The sequence below is a fragment of the Otolemur garnettii genome, unplaced genomic scaffold (assembly GCF_000181295.1).
Source record: "Otolemur garnettii isolate 467f Iridium unplaced genomic scaffold, OtoGar3 scaffold00075, whole genome shotgun sequence".
Classification (NCBI taxonomy): Eukaryota; Metazoa; Chordata; class Mammalia; order Primates; family Galagidae; genus Otolemur; species Otolemur garnettii.
Genome location: NW_003852470.1, coordinates 4,764,531 through 4,776,957, shown reverse-complemented (window position 1 = coordinate 4,776,957; position 12,427 = coordinate 4,764,531).

Genomic DNA, 12,427 nt, shown 5'->3' with positions numbered 1-12,427 from the left:
CCTCTTCCCTGGGCCTTCCCTCTGCGTGTGCAGGTCCCTGTCCTCTCCAGAGAGCTGGGGTCCCAGGTGAGCCTCTTCCCTGGGCCTTCCCTCTGTGTGTGCAGGTCCCTGTCCTCTCCAGAGAGCTGGAGTGTGCAGGTGAGACACTCTGGCTCTCTAAGCATCCCTTTAACTCACATTCTGCCCTCTCCCTTGGGTGTTGGTCTTGCTGTCTGATCGCCTTCTTTACTGTTCTTTGAAACTATAGGAGCACAGATAACGGGAACACTGTGGGCCCTTCTGGCTTGCTCCATAGCTCAGTGTGGGGCCCATCCCAGGGTCCATTTTGGCCTTGACTCGAAAATTTAATGCATCGGAAGCAGATACCACCAGTCACCCCAAGCTGAGTGAAAGGTTTGCAGGATTATCATTCATTATGGAAATGACCTTCCATTTGAGCCAGCCTGCCTCCCTCCTGTTCATAAAAGTTTGCAGTGCTCTGGCTCGGTGGCCTGCTCCCACTTGCTCCTAATTGCTCCGGTAATGGTGTAATAAGAAAGCAAGTGATGATGGAGGAGGCTATTATGTGCCCAGTTGCCTGTCTGCGTGCTGTGGAGGGCAGGGGGCCAGGAGGGAGCAGGACTCTCTTCTCCAGAGTAGAAACACTGCTGTTTTGCAGCAGGAAACCTCATATGACCTGAAGGCAGTGTTAATTTCAGGCAAGGAGTTATCAGGTAAGATGCTGCTGAAGTTGAAACACTGTTGTGGAGTTACCTCTTTATCATTATGACACTAGCACCGAGGCGATTTCCCTTGTAAACACTAAGAGTGATTTTATAAATTGCTCTTGGACAACTGATGGAACTGAGGGTTACTTGCATATTTCTACAGCAGCTAAATCAGAGCTCAGCAACCCATCAGTATTAAAAACAAAACTTATTAGTTTCAACACCAAACAGTAAATCAATGTGAATACTCTGCTGGCTTCATAAGAAGGTCTCTACATCCTGGGTCCTGGAAAGCACAATTGACCTGACAGAGCCAGGCAGATGTGGGTGGGGAGCCCGCTGGGGCCCATGGGTTTTGACAGGCCACCTCCTGCTGTGGTTTGCAACTTGTTGCATCTGCAGGTTTTCAAAGGTGGAGTTGCATTGACTGGGCTTCTCTGGCTTGATCATGCTTATGAAGACTATTCCCCATCTGGGGATATTCTGCAAATTTACATATAGTAAAGCAGAAAACTGGAGCGGGGCTTGAACAAGTTAAGTTAAACCCATTCCCACATGTCCCACTTTCTCTTTAATTGTCCTGCACACCCTATTCCTAATTTTCACTTTCCCTTTCTTGGTTCATATTTTTCTTTACCCTTCTGCAGTCATTATTATTATTATTTTTGAGATAGTGTCTCACTTTGTGGCCCCAGGTGGAGTGCAGTGGTGCCATCATTATTACTCACTGTAGCCTCAGACTCTAGGGCTCAAGTGATCCTTCTGCCTTGGACCCCTGAGTACCTGGGACTATAGGAACTTGCCATCATGCCCAGCTAAGTTTTATATTTTTAGTAGAGACGGGATGTCACTCTTGTTCGGGCTGGTCTAGACTCATCTTAACCCTAACCCTCACTCTTATCTCCTGGCCTCAAGTAATCCTTCCACTTGGGCCTCCCAGAGTGCTAGGATTACAGGTGTGACCCACCATGCCTGGCCTACAGTCACTGATTTTTACTGATATGTCCCTGTCTTAGGATTTGCACAGGTACATCTATGGCCCTGCTAGCTCTGAGCAGTGGCAGGAGCACCGATGGCCCACCAAGTGTGGGCTTGCTAAAGGAATGAGGAAGAACAGTGGCCCCTGTGTTCCAGCTGACCACTGGGTGCTGGCGCTGTGCATTCTAGAATTATTCCAAAAGGGTAGTGTGAGAGGAGAGGGCATTGGGCCCATTTGGCATCGGGCAATTATTGTCTTCTCTGGACTTCAGTCTCCCATCTTCAAACCTTGATGTGGTTTTCAAACCTTTTTCTTTATCCATAAAGTCTCACTTTGTGGATGAATAAAATGAATAAAAGCTGAGATGTGTTTCGGGTGGCGTGGGGTGAGTGTGAGAGATGAGTGAGGGGCCCTTGCCAGCTCTGCCTTTCCTTATAGACCCACTTCATCACTGAGTCCCTGGGGATCCCAGGAGCACCAGCAAAAGCCAGTAAGTAATCTAGGTAGTTCCCAAGATCCTTTGCAGTCTTGCACCCATTGGACCTCTATAAGCTTAAGGCGTCAACGTTAACCTCAGGGCAATTGCTGCCTCAGATTCCCTTGTGTCCATTGGAGCTGCCAGCCACCACCCAGTGCCATCCCTTCCAGACCCAGTAAGTTCGCCTTTACAGAGGGCTCCGTATGGGAGGGGCTCGCCCCCAGCCCGCGGACTTGCGGCCAAGCCTTGCCCTGTCCCCATTCCTGGTGCCTCAGCGTCTGGCCTTCTTTCTCTCTGCACTGGCCCCTGCCAGCTCTCCCTCGCAGCTGTGGTTGGGGCAGCCCCAGTGGCCTCGGTACAGCGCCTTGCCTCTCTCCCTTCTGTCTTTACAGCCATGCGTCTTCCTTTCATTTCCCGAGTCATGAACACATTAGCCACCAGATGAAGCCTTTTAGAACCGAGAAAGGCTTCCTTCCCTGTGTCACTCTCCTTTCAGAAACTCTCAGCACACACAGCCTGCTGGTTACCGTGGACCCCGATTCCGCCCCTGCAGGCAGGCTGGCCTGCTGGACACCTCCAGGCACTTAGGAACAGAAAATAATGAATATGGGCAAGAAAAGAGAGAAGAAAGGAAGGTGCAAGTGTAAACAGCAGGCAGGGAGAGACACAGCGGGCGGCTCCTCTCACCCCACTGGCGCTGGGTCACTGAGTCGTGGCAGCTCTCCAGAGGTCCACCCTCACTGCCCACAGCCAGAGGACAGACACCATGACACTCTCACCCCTTCCACTCTGGGCAGAGCTCTCAAAATTCAAGATTTCATTGCGGGGGTGGAGAGAGGGAATAGAAAGAGAGAGCTCAGAATAATGGGAGAGTGGTGGCATCTAAATGGGTTGGTGGAGATTTAATCCTAATTCATTACAGTCTCAAAATGTATCTCAGGTTTTTGGGGTGTGTTCTATATAAACTAGAACGTGGATAGAGATGTGGAAAAATGCCCTGCTCAGCCAGCAGACTGAACTATCCCACGCATGGTGTATAGCACTTTACCAGTGTAACTCAGGTACGGCGCCGGGCTGGGACTGCTGAGAATGCAGACGTGAACAGCACAGGAGCGGTCCCTGCCCTCCTCCTGTCAGCACCAGGCCACTGCCAGCCCCACAGGCAGCGCAGCACAAACCCCCCAGTGCTGTGGGGAGTTGAGTGAGATTTTGTGGGGAGTTGAATGAGGTTTTGCAGGGAGAGTGGGTTGTGAGAGAGGAAACCACCAGGGCCTCCTGGAAGCAAGCACAAGTCACGCAGCTGGTCACCTAAGGACAAGGCACTCAGGGCATGTTGGAGCCCAGCTCCCTGCTTTGGCAGCCATGCAGCCTGTTGGGCCTCAGTTTCTCCATGTTTAAAATGGGTATAATAGAGACTCTGCAGTGTTACTGGAGCCTTAGGGGACTGGATAATTTCTTCACAGACTGTCCGGTACAATAGTTACTTGAGCTCTAGTGTTCTAACTTTTGCCCAAATCTGGCCATTGATTTGCCACTTACGAAGTCCCCCAAAGAGGAGGGGACACAGGGGTCCACATTACCCTCCCCTCCTGGGCTAGTCCTGACCTAGAGGGGTCAGCTGGTTTGAGATGTCAGTGTCTTTTGCAGGGGATCCAGATCCACTGGTGCTCCTGTGTGATGCTGGGTGAAAGGGGATTTGATAGGGGGCAGGTTAGGAGGAGGTCCTGGTTCTGTGACATGCTGTGTAGCCTTTTATGAATTATTTAACTTGCTGAACCTTGATTTTTCTCATTTGTGAAAGGGCAAAGGCCACTTCTCAGGGAAGCTGGGAGAATTAAATGAACCGATGCCTGGCGGACATACAGGCAAATCTCCGGGACCAGCAAACAGGGCTTCCCTTCCACCTCCCCTTAAACCAAGGGTCCCCCTCAATGTGTCTGCCCAGAATCCTCCGGGGGTGCTCTTCGTAACCCCACAAGTTCCTGGGCTCTCAAACTCCAGGAGGGAAATGTTGGGGGAGGAGAGGTCAGTGGAGAAGAAGGGGCCTGAACTAGGAAGCGTCTTACTGTGTTGCTGGGCTGCGGGGATTCTCGGGTGGGGCTGGGGGTGGGAGCTGCGGGGATTCTCGGGGTGGGGGTGGGGCTGGGGGCTCTCTCACCTTGGTCACTGTCCTCAGTTCAAGGGTCCAGGAAAGGCTGCTTGCCAACATTTAAGGCAGCAGGAGGATTTTATGTGAACAGGAAACACCAATCTTAGATCATAATTTTCTAATAATGTATGAGAAAACATCTTTTGTACTGAAAAGGAGTGATTGCTTTGATTAATTTAAAGACTTGGCTGGATGTGGGAGCTCATACCTCTAATCTCTTTTTTTAGACAGAGTTTCACTTTGTTGCCCTGGGGTAGAGTGCTGTGGTGTCAGAGTTCATAGGAACCTCAAACTCTTGGGCTCAAGTGATTCACTTGCCTCAGCCTCCCAAATAGCTGGGACTACAGGTGCCCGCCACAATACCCAGCTATTTTTTAGAGATAGGGGTCTTGCTCTTACTCAGGCTGGTCTTGAACTGGTGAGCTCAAGCAATCCACCCACCTCAGCCTCTCAGAGTAATCTCTAGGATTACAGGTGTGAGCCCCTTGGCCTATCACACACCTCTAATCTTAGCACTTGGGGAGACTGAGGCAAGAGAATGACTTGAGGTCAGAAGTTCAAGACCAGCCTGGGTAACACAGTGAGACCCCATCTCCACAGAAAACTGAAAAAATTATCTGGTTGTTGTGGTGCATGCCTGTAGACCCAGGTTCTGGGAAGGCTGAGGCAGGAGGATCCCTTGAGCCAGGAGTCCAAGGCTGCTGTGAGCTGTGATCAAACCACTGGACTCCGCCCGGGCAACAGAGTAAGGAACTGTCTTTAAAAAAATAAAACAAAAAAGCTGTGAAGGAAGCAAATTAGGGAAGTATTCTTCAAAATGGACACAGAATTTCAAGTCTGGCACAGGAAGTCTACCTGAACTCCAGAGTATTTTGAGAAGCTGCCGTAATAAAACGAAGAATTGGAAAGACCATTCATAACAGCTCACAGAGAGCTCGGTAATTTAACAAGCGAGGCATATGGTGTTTTATTAAGATGAGAATGTGCAGTAGGATCTCATTTTGTGAAAACAAATATACAGAGGAAAAAATATGAGCTCCTGAGGCGGTAAGCTACCTGGAAGGATGCCTCCCTCTGCCTGTGTTCTTTTTGTTTTTTGAATTATTTGTTGTATTTACAGTGAATATTATTGGGGAATAAGAAATAAGCAAAATTAAAAGTTCCTACTTTTATGTAACTCTTCGTGGAAATATACATCCCACCTATGAAGCAGTCTTGCCAAAAAAAAAAGAATAAACCTGTGTTTGATGAATGATTTTCAACCAGTGTGCAGGAGAGGATCTTAGGTGTGCTGGGAAAATTTATAAAGACTATTAATTACATTCTTTTCTTATCTTTCTTTTTGAAACAGAGTCTCACTTTGTTGCCCTTGGTAGAGTGCTGTGCTGTCATAGCTCACAGCAACCTCAAACTCCTGGGCTTCTCTTGTCTCAGCCTCCCAAGTAGCTGGGACTACGGGTGCCCACCACAATTCCCAGATGTTTTTTGAGACAAGGTCTGACCCTGTGAGCTCAGGCAATCCACCCTCTTCCACCTCTCAAGTGCTGGGATTACAGGCATGAGCCACTGCGCCTGGCTCCATTAAATTATTTTCAAAAGTAGTTCGATGCACAGTAAGTATATTCTTTTTCTTTACTCTTTTTTTGATCAACATAATTTAATGTGCTGTGGAAGTTTATAGGGTCAAGTGAAATAAAAAAAGAAAGCTGAAAAAATGCTGTTCTGGATTCAACTAGGAACTCCCAGGAAACACAGAGGCTGAGGAGGACCTTGAAAGACCCCACAGGGCACGGTCAGCAAAGTCCAAACTGAGGGAACCTGTGCAGGTTCAGAGGACAGATGAGTTGCTTCTTTAATGGGCAAATGCATTGAAGACAGAGATAGAGATAGCAAGAGAGAGACGCAGAGAGGGAGAGAGGGAGAGAGGGGGAGAGAGATGGAACTTAGAAACCAAGAGACTTAAACTTTTCTGCCAATTACCACGTGAAACTTACTTGCATCTTGACTCAAACTGTAAAAATAGCATCCAGGATATTTGTGGGACAATTGGGATGTTGAACTTGACTGGCCATCAAATGATATTAAGGAATTCTGGTCATTTTTTAAAGGTATAGTAATTTTCCTATGTTTAAAGTATTTTAAAGACATTTTGGAAATATTTATTAAATATTTACAGTCAGAATGATATGCTCTTCATGATTTGCTCCCAGATAATGTGGGGCGAGGAGGAACTGGGACCAGCTTGAGATGCCGAATTCTGAAGTTGGGGGCCCAGGGGTGTCTAGGGTGGGGGTGTCCTTGTCCCTGCTACCTGCTCTTGGGCATGTTGACACTTTCCATGATGAAAAAGTTTGATGGAAGCTGCTTTGTTCTTCTGGAATGACTCAGGCCAGCTCCCCAGATCTGAGGTCTCTGCCTGCCTGTCCCTGGGGCACTGCTGCACCCCGCCCTTGGCGGCCTCTGCCTCCTTCCTACTTGCTCTTAATCATCTGCACAGTGCCGGGGGCTCATCCGCTGGAACTGGCCTCTCTGGCAGGGTGCTGGGGGGTCTTTCCATTTCAGAAAGATTTCTCTCTGGAGTACCTGAGGACCCTCACTTCCCCTGGCAGGAGGTCTCTTGCCTGTGGCCTGGCCACCGCAGCACTGCCATTCACAGGGGCCAGCAGGGCCGGGCACCTCCACCTCGGCAGTTCAGGTACTTTACCAGCAAAACCCAAATTATTAGACTTAATACAATTTTAAAACAATTATTGAGCTAACTGGATACAAATTAAACAAAATGAACCTATAAATATATGTGTTTTTCAAATTAGTAATTGGATTTTTTGATGATCTTTGGCGTGACATTGATAAGCTGCCTCTCATAACAGTCTAATTAGGCAATATGTAAACTTTGGCATTCGGTTCTGTCCTAGTGGCTTTTTCAAATGATGTTTGTAAAATTTGCAATTTCATATTACAGATTAAAAATTAAAAACTGCAGGAGGCTAACATTAAAATGAGAATTCATTTCAGGGAAAGCCCTGTAGACAAAATTCACCCTAATAGAATTGTGCATAAGGGGCTGCAAATCACGATGTATAGTTACACTGGGGAAGGCTTGTCAAAACCAGTATTGTTGGTCTGTAGTTCTATTCACAGTATTAAACCCATCAGCAAAGCCACTTTGGGGAAAATGTGAACATTATCAAAGAACAGTAAATTAGCAAGAAATTAAAGCATATACCCTTGCATTTCCAAAACAAAAGATCCCTTCATTAAAAACCTTTCATCAGTGGTTTAATATTCATAGCAGTAATTTGCATAACTAAATCAGTTTTCACTGATGAGAGACGACCAAAGTTTTTTCACTAATTTCTTTTTTGAATGAGCTCTCTAGTTTTTTGATTAAAATTTCACACCAGTAGTTGAACAGAATTGAATACACAGCTTAGCCATATTTGCAAGTATCATCTTTTAAAACACCAGATTAAATGTTACTTCTTGGGATGGAAGGTATTGTTCAAATAGCTTTGTTTACCTTAACTGCATATATTTTTCTCTGTTTGAAATTTAGGCCTCATGTAAAACAAACAAAAAAAAACTTTATTACAGGCAGAAGCAAGATGATGGCATTTGGGCTTGATTCTTGTTCTTTTTTGAACCTGTAGGTGGGCATTGTGTGAAGTGGCCACAGTGACCTACTAATTAAGGCAGAGTCATCCGCCGGCAAGGCCTGCATGCATTAGTAATTCTAATATCTTTCTGAAAGTACAATAGTCTTCCAAGATTAATAAAAGGTAGCCTCCCTGGTGAAGGGAAAAGGAGAAGGCTGTCTGTACCCTGGAGAGAGCCCCCAGGTACCTCGGCTCCCCCCATCCTGAATGTTTGCCTGGTGTCACTACATTTTCTGATAACGGCAACTGAAACAAAATGAGGATGTTTGTGGTGCTCGAGCCCTTTCCCTGAGACACACCCGTTACCCCAGCAATTTCATCCCCGTTAAAAACCACCGTGCAGCCTGCATTCCGAGCGCCGGGCACACAACGCTTTCCTTCTTGCTTTCAACCAGAGGGGCTCAAAAGCACATTTGTAGGGGGAAGGTGGTCACGTGACTTAAATGTGTTGTGGGTGATGTTCAGACTTTTGAAAACTGTTACTACTGAAAATACCAGTGGCTGGCCTGGGTGGAGAACATCCTTGTTCACCTGCGAAGCTGTCTCCTGGAAGGATGTGGCCTCCGCTGGGGGAGCTATACTCAGGCGACTTCTCCAGCCTGGGAAATCTTCACGATTGGCTGGCAATTCTTACATTTTTTGACTGGTTACATTTCTTGATATACTAACCAAAAAACTCAACCATGGTCATGAGGAGCATAGGAAAAAACTTTAAAAAAAGCATTTCTGGTGAATCTCCTCATAGACCTTTATCCATTCAGTGTATTTATGGGGAACCTATTGGACACCCAGCACATGCTTTTTAACTCAGGAGGGTCATGAAACAAATACTCTGTGCTATGGCTGCGTGCGCCAGGTCTGGTCTAGGGGTCACATGCACGCGTTACATGGCAAGTTTGACTCATCAGCAGTTGAGATTATGTTGATTATTATTATTATTATTTGCTAACCTGTCAGCCTTCTGTGGCCCAGACCTTACTAGCAGCTCAGTTTTAATACTTTGAAATTAGCGGAAAGAGATGATCCCATTTCATCAGAACTTGACTTAAGAAACAGCTTTTTCATATTAGTATTAAGTACATTGGATTTTTTATTGCTGCTGCCACACGAAGGAACCAGGTGGGTCATGGATTGAAGTACTAGCTTGCAAGAGGTGGGCTAACCAGAGGTGCGGGAGAGCCCCGAGCCCCCTCCACAACGGCTATTTAGTAAGGTTACACACAACAGCTGTGGAGAGTTAAAGTAATGACATACACATCAGGTGTGGAGAGTTAAAGTAATGACATAGGAGGGCTGCATGCATAAGGATTGCCACGTGCTCTCTCCTCACATGTTCCTTCCTCACAACCGCTATGAAGGAGCACCAAGTATCAATGTTTAATGCCTGCTTACTAAGAGTGACCCATCTTATCTCATTCTGGAACACCGAGTTATTTGGGAGATTGCCCCTAAGTCATGAAACACCTGTAGGCTTGCCAGGAGACTGTCCTGTTCTCAGCATTTCCCTTTAATGTGATGAGAATCAGTAACCCTTGCAAGCAGGGTGTCCATTCCTCTACATTTTTGTCCATTCTTGAGATCCTTTACTAAGACTGGGTGAAGGGCTCAACTGCAACTTGACCATTACCTTGGAAGTGAGAACAATGTAACCTAAAACTTGTACTCTTGTGTTCATTTGAAATAAAAACAACAAAAAGCAACAGCTTTCCCTGCCTTGGACAAGCCTGTCCTTCTAATTTCTCTTAAACAGGAATTTTGTCCATTTCTCTTAAACAGGAATTTTGTGTGCTGGGTGCTTGGCAGCACACATCGGACCCCTAACTCCTAGAAAGTAGGGTCAGAGAGTGGATATCTTCACTGCTCCTGGGGTCACGGGCAGAGAAGAAAGGAAAGGAAGTGCCTTTGGCAGATGTGTGGCTGGAATCGGATGGATGGAGAAAAGTGGAGGTGGGGCACTGTGGACGAGGGGCCTCCTGTGTGTGGTCTGTCCTCGGGGGAGAGGAGGCCGCACAGGGTGGCCCCGGGCCTCTCCATGTGGCGGGGTCTTGGTGGAGCTTCTTAGTTCAGAAAGCATCACCTTCAACCTGCCCTTGGTGGTGGTGTGGTGACAGTCTGGTCACAGGATACTGAGGAAGGAGCTTAGAAAACCTTGATGGATAAAGCGGACATGGGCTTGAAATGTGAACAAATGTAGGAGAATTGTCCCCAAAGCATGTGAGCATGTCTATAAAGTAGGAGTTTTTTTTTTTTTTTTTGCAGTTTTTGGCCGAGGCCAGGTTTGAACCTGCTACCTCCGGTATATGGGGTGGGCGCCCTACTCCTTTGAGCCACAGGCACCGCCCTACAAAGTAGGATTTTAAGTGTTTTAAGCATGGTTTCTCTGCCTTCCTTTCTGTATCCGTCCACCTCCCCCAGCCTGGCATTACCACGTGGGCGTGCATCTTCTACAGAAGCGTATATGTGGAGGAACACGTGGATCTCTTTTTTGAGATGTTCAGGTAATTAAATAGACATTTTTAAATAGAATGTGGAATAAAAAGGGCTTCAAAGGAAAGGAAAAGTGAGGCCGAGGGAGGAAAACATTTACGTGATGGCCAAGGGCAGATGAGAGTTTGGATAGTAAACCCCAAGTGGCCCTCGGAGGGGAGTCTGTGCTGGCTCTTGGCCCTGGTCGAGGCCCTGGTGTGGGTCTGCTCTGTCCTCTTAAAGACCAAATGCCTGCGTCTCCTTAGGAAAGTTGCATTTGCTGCTGGAATCAAAGTTGAGAGCAAAGTTGACCACCAAGCACAGCATCTCGTGCCAAACCCCCGGTTTTGCACCCTTGTCCAGAGCCATCTTAGACAAGGGTGTCATGGCACAGCTGGTGGCTTGAACTCACACCCGCCTGGATTTTCCCCAGCAAGCCTTAGATTGAAGCACTGCTGACGCCTGATGCTTCTAATCTCTGACACCCTGCCAGCTCAGGAAAGATTTCATAATTAAAAATGTAAAAATGTTAATTACCTGAAGATACTTCCTGATGGGTAGCACTGATCAGGAGGGAAATTGATGGTATTAAAACAGGGAAAATTATTAGATTAAGCAATATTCATGGGAAATGTATCTCATAAGAGCTCTGTGTGTGGTCACACATGTTTGGTGCTGCTTTTTGCACTATGTTTTGTGTGTACAGTGGAATGCACTGAGCCAAGCTGGTCTGACGAGTGAGTTGGTCTGGAAGAAGGGCACGTCCCCCTGGCCAGTGAAATATTTGGAGACACAGGAATGGTGCAGAGAGAAGCAGCAAGGGACTATATACTTTTGGTATTCTTGTGGCCACAGGGGAGGGCATCATGTGGGGCTGTTGTGAAGGCAATTTTCTTGAGTATCTGGGCTGGGATGGATGGAAAGTTGTTTCTTCAGCTGGCATGGACCAGGTGCCTCGAGAAGGGGCATAGTCCTCCCTGTTGTGTAATTTCTGTAAGGGTTGGAGAGTAAATAATGTAGGGGTTTGCAGGGCTGTACTTTCTGCTGCAACCACTTAGGTCTGTTGTATATAGTTCAAAAGCAGCCTTCGCAATTCACACACAAATGGGAATGGCTATGTTCCAACAAACTTCATTTATGAAGACTGAAGTTTGAATTTAACACACTTTTCATGTGTGATAAAATGATCTTCTTATTTTCCTCAACTACTTAAAAATGTAAAATCCTTTCCTAGCTCACAGGTCTGATTTGGCTTGCAGACCACAGCAGTTTGCCAGCCCCTGCTGTGTGGGAATGTCTTAGAACCTTCCCTGGAAGATATCCTACTTGATCAGTTTCATCTATTTTAAATCCTAGAACTTAAAGTTGCTGTGTGATTTGGACAAAATGACACCACTGATGAGATGGTAAGAATCGGGAGGTCTTCGTGGGTCACAAGTAGAATAAATAATTCAAGGTAATAATACGAGTTGAAATCAAGCTGAATAATAATTCAAGTCTTTTCTGAAATTCTGGTGTACTATCTGACTGGTGTCATGCGTTGTTTAGGTAAAACTTACCTGGGGCATTCACTCATTCCTTGATTCATGTGGCTGTTCATCAGACACTGTGTCAGGCACCTGAGATGCAGCTGTAACTTCTGCCCCTGTGGATTTTGTAGTCTAAGATTGACGTTTAAAAAATATAAACCGAAATGCCTGTGTCATCGCCAATTTAACTGCTACATTGTAGGGCCTCTTCCACATCCCTTGAACCTTTCTGGGGGTCCGACTTCAGCTTTCAGTACCTACTTCTCTGTGCCCCAGTATTTTCCTTTCCACCCCTCTCCCAACTGTGGGAAGCCATCCTGGCAGCAGCAGGCCACCCAGGCAGAACTGCAGCACCTGGGAGTGAACTGCCCCAACCTCCCCAACCTGGGAGTGAACTGCCCCAACCTCCCCCACCTGGGAGTGAACTGCCCCAGCCTCCCCCACCTGGGAGTGAACTGCCCCA